Raw genomic sequence first — 9,758 nt, forward strand, 5'->3', positions numbered from 1 at the left:
CTGAATTTTGCGTTTACTTTCGTTCTGCTGCCTTTTTGGGACTCTTTCGGAAATTCAGCTGCTTCATACATTGTTACCTGGGTCTGTCTGTTTTTACGGGTACCTTTTTCGGGGGGGGGGGGGGGGGGGGGTTTTTATGTGGGTGCTAGCTCTGCTCCAGACCCGAGCGAGACTACGGTCAACATAGGCCACTACCTTCAACGACAGCATCCTAAATGAATCAGAATCTTTTTGTACTGCTGTACAACATGCGACACTTTTTTTTTTTTACAGAAAGCTGCCAAAGCTCGACTTGTGAACAAAAAGGTAAGTTGAGATATTGGCTCCGTCTCAAAGCCTCGGCTGCTGACTCGTTAACATCTACGATTGCAACCAATGTTGTCTAGATAGGCAGCTCACTGGGTTTAAAAAAAATCTTTGATCATCTCTAAAACAGGCTGTGAGTTCAACTTTAAATCTAATCAGTTGAAGACATTTGTGTGCTGTGGTTTAGTGGTTAAAAATCTGGGCTGTTACTTGAAAGCTTGTAGCTTCTAACTCAACGACGAGCTGGACCATAAACACTCTTAACCAAGTTAATGCAGGTAACGTTAGACTGAGCCTGTAATGTGTTTACTGTTAGTTACTTTGCTGACTGGGTCAGATAAATGATAGCTTGGATAAAATACTGTTTTAGATTTATCCAACTGCTGTTTAGTCGCGTAATCTGTAATTAGAGCCTTTATTTACACTGAAATATATATATATTTTAAATAGTCTTTAATTTTGTTATATTTATTTACCTTTGTTTATTTTTAAAATATACTGTGCTCAGATATGTTAATTAGCATACCAGACTACCACAGTTCCATAGTAATAAACTATGCAGTGAACCTGATATTTGGTTATTTTAATGTTAATTTGGTTGCACTGAAAAATTAGCCAAAAATAAATAACTTGCCCTAAGGGGAGTGATATCACATTGTCAGTGTCAAAAAAATATCCCTAAAACGTTTCTGCATTTTTAAATGTTTGAGGTGGTACAAAATGAAGGGCTGAACTTTCACCATTACTCTTCCTGTCTCTCAAAATAATAGAAGATTCCAGTGTGAATCTGGTGGGTACAACTAATATCGCATGCATCTGATCCTATTAAACATTACACTTAAAATCCTCCAATTAACAGGCTCCTCACTGTTGCCATTGTTCTTTCACACTGAAAGGGATCTATTCATCATGAAATTAAATTTCTGTTGGTTATGTGATTTCCAGCAAAACACACAAAGAGGACAGCCTATAACTTGTGTACTGACATATATTTTGCAGGAAAGAGAAAAGAAAGACTAGAAGTAAAAGAAGTCAATTAGAGTTAGTTTCTTAGATCTAGCCTAGATTGATTCTTGCTCTGTTAGCTGTTTATATTCACAAACTCGTGTGAATATGAGTTGGTTTTTCATTTCATTTCATTTGTTTCTCCTTGTGAAATATCTAAATACTCAGAGCAGTTAGATATTTTTGCATTTTTTTAAATGTAAAAATTATTATTTTATTTAGATAACCATCTTTGCTCTCTGAGAAATAGGAATTTGGATTTGCCATCCTTCTCCCCTATTATTCTAGTACTTTTTATCCATATTGTCACTGTGTGCTTTTGTAGCTTTGCTTATTGTCTTGTGTGCTTAATTGAGAACCATAATTTTTTTTCTTCTATCTATTTTTCTCTCTTGAAAATCATGTCACACTTGGCTGATGCCAGTGATAAAATGAATTGGGCAATTCACTTGTAATTCATAGCCCGTCTACCCTTTGAGTGTGTGCTGCTCAACCTTAATTATAAATCACACCAAAACGAGGAGCTCCTTTGCTCCAGTACACCCAGATTCAGCTCTCCCCCGTTTCGTCTGGTTTTAGGAAACCACCGTCCCTCATGGCACTGCAGGGGATTGGGGTCAAAGCTTGGAGGCGTGAGACGCCAGTGTTCAGCTTGTGTCAAAAGGGCAAGCAATACGGATGAGCGATCTCGCTCTGGACTATACGGGTGCACACAAACCCCTGAACCGCAGAGCTTGTAAAAGTAGAAAGAGACTTGGAATTCCTTGTCTTTCATGGGATTCTCTGTGTACATTGTGGCTTTCTATTTGGTGTCTAGCCCCACTTTATAGCTGGACATAATTTAATATTGGCTTATGTGGCTGCACACTGCCTCCGTCTTGCTCTGATAAAATTAGAGCACATTGTTCTTGTCTGCACAGATTTAAAAGGCTGGCTGTGGTGAACTCTCCTTTGCTGGAGTTCAGTTTGCATTCTGTAACAGTAGAATCGTTTGCCTGATTTTCATTCTTTCCTTTGCCTAGAATTTTTTATGAATTAATTGTTTTTTTTAAAGGAGGTATTTTTCTTCAGGCAGTTGTGTAGAATCAAACCACATATTTGTAATTGCTTAAATTTAAAATAAAATATCCCAGGAAGTTAGACCGTGCTGACCTGGCATCGAAACGCAATTTAGGTAGACGCTAAATATCTAACAACCAGACATGGGTCTGGGGGGGGGGGGGATCTTTCCACCCATAATCTTTCCACCCATAATATGAGATCTTTCCACCCATATTTCTCTCATTATCTCATCATCGCACCACAGTCCAGTCCAGTTCAGTTTAACATTGAACCCTCTGATGTAAGAGGCTGAAATCCTCTTGTCCATGTGAGAGGAGAATGGTGCGCCACGCTGCAGGACAGGATGGGGTACGGGTTAGGGAAAGAACTGGAGAAGAAAGGATTTGTGAGTGTTGGCTGGTGTCCCAGAAAATGTCCCTGCTGTGTTGCTGGGTCCTTTCCCCATTCTGTCTTATGATAGCATTTTGCTATAAACTCCAGGCAGAATAAAAGCTTCATGTCTTTGAGATTGTGAGTTTGTGGATTATTGCATTTCAGATTAACAAATTTTGTTTCATCCCTTGTTCTGTTTTGGAGATCCCAGGTCCCTATTAATTAGTCAGAAAACATCAAGCTTAAACAGCGACTTTAATGATGTCTAATATTTTGAGAACGGATACTTCAAATATCCTTTTTGGGGGGAAAAAACAATATTTAAATATATATATATAAAAAAGTTAGTGATCTCAGAGCCTAGGTAAAACAGCATGAATACCAAGCAACCCCAAAACGGAAAGTTAGTGTCAGAAGAACACGAATATACATTTTTTAGATTCTTCTTTGTGGTTTCTAAGTTTAGTTATAGGATAGTTTCGTACATGACTCAACTGTAATTTGTTTTCTGCTTAGTTGTGCCAGTAGCACTGATTTTAGTAGTGCAGAAGTTCCAACATGTTATTCTACAAATACACTGTTAGACATTTTCAAAGGGTTTTTACAGTAACTTGGAGGCAACACTGTTGCAAAACATTACTGGCTTTTTTATCATTTTCAAAATATTCTATTTTATATTAAGTACACTATCACAAATTTTTCTTAGAGTTTCTAGGCAGCTGTTTAACTACATCTTGCAGCCAAAAAACAAGGGATAGAATGCATGTGTTTGATTAATGAATGTCAGTGACATTAAGAATTGGCCTATTAGGGCAAGGGCCAGTTTTGTCAATTATCAGTGAGCCATCACTAACATTGAGCCCTAATGTTTGAATGTAAATGTAATGTACTATATATAAATAATGGGAATTTGCTGTTGTAAGGAACCACAAAGAGAGTGCACCATCATAAATGATTGAGAGACTTTTAACACTCAAAAGTTGAAGCTCGTTCAAGATGGAGTACAAATCTTATTCATTCTGTTTCAACTGTTTTCTGTTTTGCTAGTTATCATAATTTCGGTTTTCAATGATTTAAACTGATTTCTGAATACAGTGGTTGTATTGTCCTGTGTATTGATTCAGTACTGCTTGAGCTCTCAGGCGTACTATTAAAAATGAGCGTCTGGTTTTCCTTTCTCTATAAATACTTGTTTGCCTTTATTGTGCTTTGTACCCCTGACAAGCTGTCAGAAGCGGTTGTCTGTTCTTCTGTGTGTGGCCTCTGTGGTAGCTGTCAGTATAACCTTCAGGATGAAAGGGAGAACCATTCGGGAATGATGCTGACTCCATCTCCTGGAGCTGCGTGTTTTTGTATAGAATCTTATCCGATTTCACTTTGATACATTTCATCAGAATAGAGCTGACATTGATGTTTTGACAGCTTAGACAAAGCTGTTGTTCTTCTGTAGGACAGTCCTGGATTGTTTATCCTCAATTGACCTATCGGTAAGCCCCTCCCCTCGAACGCAGATGAGCCAATGGCAGTCGAGTATCAGTTGCACGGGGAGCGGAACTCTGACATCTTTAGGTTTCAGCGCCATCGAGAAACATTGGAAGATCCGAAGCTCGCATCAGTTTAATGATGTTTATGCTACAAAAATGGAAAAACGATGTGCCTAGGGTACTTGTAACACTAATTCCAGTTATCCTGAGAGGATAGGCAATGTAATGTATTTTATTCCATTTCCTAAATCCATCCAAAACAGAGCAAAATGTCCCTAAGCATTCAACCCCAATCACAATGAAGACGAAAACGTTCATTTTCTGGTTGTCATAGTCGCGTTAAGTTACACTTTTCATCTGCTCAAGCAGAACGTTAATGTTATCTTGTGCTTCAACAAAGTATCTCTGGCTAAAACTAGCTAACGTTAGCGTTAAAGTTAGCAAGTCCATGCTTGCTAACGTATAAACCTAAATAGCGAACTGTTCTCACGTCATGTACCATGCAGTGAAAGTCAAAAACACATAAATGAAGGTCTATATTAGAGTGCCTCTCCATATTAATCTGGTTAAAAGTAAATTAATTTAATCTTACTCTGCGGTATATGAACGGTGTTGGTCCGGGATGTTGTCATTGTAATCGTGACGACCGTAACACAATTCTCCCGTTTGCATTGTGATCTGTATTTTTACATATTTATTTTAATATCTTTTGTATATCCCTCCATGGTATATTTAAGTCTCACTTGAAGGTCCATCTGTGTCCCAAATTTATCAGAAACACTTCGGAAGAAGGTTTTCACAGACAGCTGTCATTGTAAGACCGTGAGCAACTCCGTTTGTTTGTCCGAGTGAGCAACAGTAACTAAGGGGGGCAGGGCTTAATGATAGGTCAATTCTGCTGTATGCCTGACTTCTTAAACATCACATGGTAAGGCCGGAATACAACTTAAGGCTCTTTGCTGACTTTAAATGTGTGGTATTCATTGATTGGTTTCCATCTGGTTGCGAGTTGACTGTTTTGTCTCAATTTACTTGCCTTTGTTTTTCCTGTGTAAACTTCAAAAATAGATCAATCTAAATCTAGACTCTCAATTAATTAAACTAATTTAAGTTCCAGTCTATGTTTTTATACAATTAACTAACTTGTAATAGTAGTCTAAGCAGTTTATGCAACAGGTCATAGATCATTAAGTCATTGAGTTACAGTCAAGATCCAAATCAGTTCAGTTGGAGTCAGGTTGTACGTGACGACCCAGCATTCTAAATTTAGCAGGTTGTGCCCACTCCCCCCAATCCCGCATGTCCTTAACACTCAGTAATTTTAGCACATAGGAAGTGCTAAGCTGCTCTTTAGTTGTAGTTCGAGAAGGCCTTCTGATGACCCAGTCAGTGCAGTGAACTTCCGAGGGGAGCTGCAGGTTGCTAATACTCAATGGCAGGAAGGCCAAAGGTTAATGCTTCTTCCCCTCCCCTCCGCTGTGGCCTGCCAGAAGTCCTTGTGAGCACAAGCTTCTGCTCACAGCCTCCACAGGTCTGGATATTAGCCAAGACAACCCACTCCAAAACACACCACCTTTCAGTGTGTTTATCTGTATAACTCCCCTGTCCTGCCCTGCAGGTCGATAACCACATCCCTCGCACCTCTTCATCTTAAGCGTTGCCTGACCTAAGCTTGATCATGCAACTTGGGACTTTTCATTTGTGAGAATGAATATCACACTTTTATTTAGTTTTTATTTTGCCTTTAAGGTATTTAGATTTTAATGATTTTTCTCTTCCTCTCTCATTCTTTTGAGCATTTAGAAAATCTCACTGTTTTTATTATATAGCTCAGTGTGCCCTTCAGGTCTCTTGCCCAGAGAAAGTGATATATATATATATATATATATACAGTATATCCTGAAACTTGGGTCAGTTTCCATTGGTGAATTTTTTGCGTTTTCTGGTGTAACTTTTGTTAATTGTAAACTAATAGCATTGACTGTGATGCTTATTCCTAGAGTAGAGTGCTAGCAATGCCAAGGTCATGGGTTTGATTCCTAGGGAATGCATGAACTGGCAAATTGTACCTTCAATGCAATGTAAGTCACTTTGAATAAAAGCATCTGCCAAATGCATAAATGTAAATGTAGGTTTAAGAGTTTATTGTTTTTACTTTGGTGGGTATGGTGAAAGAATTAAAAAAAGTTGTTTTAAGTCTGGTGTTTCAGCTGATATGTTTAGTTCATTTTCTAGAATCTCTTTAATCCATCTGTTTCAGTTTAATACTCTGATTCAACAGTCTATGACTCAGAAATCTCTGTGGTATTTATTTATTTATTTTTCATATTAAAAACAGATTTCAGTAAAAAATATATGGTAACACTTGAGATCAGGGAACACATTCACTATTAACTACGACTTTTGCCTCAATTAACTACTAATTTGCTGCTTATTAATAGTTAATAAGGTGGTTGTTAGGTTTAGGTGTGGGTTTAGTATTAAGGAAGCTAAAATATTGTCATGCAGAATAAGGCATTAATATGTGCTTTATACTACAATATGCTAGTAGTATTCAATAGTCAATCGTGAGAATTGGTCCTTAAAATAAGTGTTACCAAATATATAAAATAAAAGTTACTATTACAGGGCTCGCAAAATCGCTAGCCCGACGTCCCGGGGCTTTTGTGTTTTCATTCAGGCTACCGAAATGTATCACAGCCCTGCCCAACGGGCTATCTTGAACAGTGATATAAATTCCTTTCTTGATTTGCGTTGTTCACTAACTTGTAGGGGTAAAACGGATAGTTGATTGTTTGCACGTGTTTTGCCGATTTAAACATTCAAGTGTTTTAAATCATTCACGCGCATTCGGAGCTGCGCGCACTCATTCAAAGTTTCAGACAATGCGCGAACACAGAATGGATTCCTCTTTTGCATATCCTTGCATCTGAATGAACACATACACACACAATTATCTCAAAATAACTGTCTCGGCAAGTATTCTCGTAAACACAGTCGGTTATGTCTTAAGTAGTGGTCGACCGATATATGACATTTTTTCAAATATCGGCATCGGCCGCAAAGTTTTTCTGTTTGGCCGATGCGTTTGAGGTTTTATTTTGACGGCGCTGAGAGCGGCAGCACCTGAACACACACTGCTCACATTCTTCCTCGTTTGCTGTCGTCGATAACAGTTCTGTTTAATACGGATAGAAGTTTGCCTAATAATCAGATAGAAAGGAAATTAAAATGTATACAAAGTATTATATTATTAGTAATAGAAAGTCAAACGTCAGCATTCAGCAAATACACATTTATATAATTTAAACAAATCTTTGAATGAATAATGAACATTTAATTTCACAAACCTTAAACTTAGTCGAATCCAGCTGTGAGATCTTGTGAAGTGTGCATTTGTATCCTGCATGATCGCATGTTCTCTGCGTGATGGTCGGTCCATGCGAATTGAATGCTGACAGGAGGAGAGTTCAGCCTCACTGAAGACGCGGGATCGTAAACTCGTGATTTCAAATTATGCTGCGCTTTATGCATTTACCCACTGTCATATTCATATAATTTTCACTGTGTGCTGTATGTAAAATGAGTGTTACCTTGGCTTTGTTTGAAAAAATATGATTCCCAATGCACACAAACTTCCCAGAATACTGAGTGCCCTGTTGGTTACAGTGTTTACTTCCTTTTTAATTATATTTTTATTAAATATTTATTTATTTGTGAAAAATACTTTGTCATCTTAAGTATAATATGTTTATTTCACACATTTCTTTTTAAATCCATTTTCAAATGATTTCAAATTTCTTGAATATTAATACAAATAAATACAATTATATCTGCTTTTTATCGGCCATCGGCCACCCTGCTTTCCAAGATATCGGCATCGGCTGTCAAAAACCACATATCGGTCGACCACTAGTCTTAAGTGAACGTAAACCGTGGTGAAAGGAATATCAAGTGCATCATTATATTGGATCCGTGCATTCGGTCTTAAAGGAGCAGCAGCCTATAAATACGTGCTGTTCCATAAGCGCCACCTCCTGTCAGAGCGTGACATTTGTGTCTCATTCACAAAGCTAAAATCAAACCATTCTGTTTTTGCTTCAAATTTCAAAATGATTTAATTTAATTGCAAAATGCAATGCTTAAAATGCAGTGGTTGCCTCTGATTTTAAATGGAAAAAGCACAGCCAAAGCCTTAGTTTGTTTGTATTTAATTATTTGATTTGGGATTTGTTTAAAAATTTCAAGTTAGTTTTATTATTTGACATATTTCAATTTCACAAAGAAATGTGCAGCATTTTGTTGGAGAAATAATAAAAGGACACGCTTTCCAAGATATCGGCATCGGCTGTCAAAAACCACATATCGGTCGACCACTAGTCTTAAGTGAACGTAAACCGTGGTGAAAGGAATATCAAGTGCATCATTATATTGGATCCGTGCATTCGGTCTTAAAGGAGCAGCAGCCTATAAATACGTGCTGTTCCATAAGCGCCACCTCCTGTCAGAGCGTGACATTTGTGTCTCATTCACAAAGCTAAAATCAAACCATTCTGTTTTTGCTTCAAATTTCAAAATGATTTAATTTAATTGCAAAATGCAATGCTTAAAATGCAGTGGTTGCCTCTGATTTTAAATGGAAAAAGCACAGCCAAAGCCTTAGTTTGTTTGTATTTAATTATTTGATTTGGGATTTGTTTAAAAATTTCAAGTTAGTTTTATTATTTGACATATTTCAATTTCACAAAGAAATGTGCAGCATTTTGTTGGAGAAATAATAAAAGGACACCTTTTCATTTATAATTAGTCTTAAATCTCATTTTGTTAAAAAGAAAAATTGTGAGAAAATTGGATTGTGAAATCAGTATCGTGCATCGCATCGTGAGTTGAGTGAATCGTTACATCCCTATATGCTACTAGTTTTTGCTGTGGTATCAAAGTATTCTGTTATGTTATTTAAATAATAAAGAACCATATTTTTGTTGCTCATCTGCAAAATGATCCGATCTGTTACACAAAATCTGATATGATAATGCATAATGCCGAGCCGTGGGTTTTGTGATCCGTCCGCAGTGAAGTTCAGCCGATGTCTTTTTTTTTTTTCGGGCTACTTAAATAGGGCTGAACGATTAATTGCATTTGCGATAATATCGCAATATGAAAAAAACGAGATTTTTCAATCGCAGAGGCTGCGATTACACTTGGTCACGTGACACGTGAGAGTAAAGAGGTGTGCTCGACTTGAAGATCGATCGGTGTATAACATCAAAGTACGGCGAAAGAAAGCATAAGGAGACGTCCGCTCTCTTATAGCTCTCGCAGTACTTTGATGACACACCGATCGGTCTAAGCAGCGCTGCTTCAAGTCGAACACATCTAAGCAGTCAGAGGAAGCATCAAGTTGGCATGCTACAGTTTTGCCAAGTCCGAGGTTTGGGGAACTGCTCCAAAAAAGCTAGGGGTGCTCCGATTGATCGGCTACCGATCACTATCGGCCGATAATCGCTTTGGGATGTTTGATCGGCGGTC

General features: G+C 37.8%; 1 protein-coding gene across 1 annotated transcript in view; it reads left to right on the forward strand.

Moving 5' to 3' along the window:
* Positions 1-230: 230 nt before the first annotated feature.
* Positions 231-9,758, forward strand: part of LOC107566423 (trinucleotide repeat-containing gene 6C protein-like) — a 77,685-nt gene continuing 68,157 nt past the window's right edge. The window contains exon 1 of the mRNA XM_016251882.1: positions 231-306. The gene's annotated coding sequence lies outside the window, so the exon portion shown is untranslated. The remainder of the gene's footprint in view (positions 307-9,758) is intronic.

The sequence above is a fragment of the Sinocyclocheilus grahami genome, unplaced genomic scaffold (assembly GCF_001515645.1).
Source record: "Sinocyclocheilus grahami isolate Dianchi unplaced genomic scaffold, SAMN03320097.WGS_v1.1 scaffold1074.1, whole genome shotgun sequence".
NCBI lineage: Eukaryota > Metazoa > Chordata > Actinopteri > Cypriniformes > Cyprinidae > Sinocyclocheilus > Sinocyclocheilus grahami.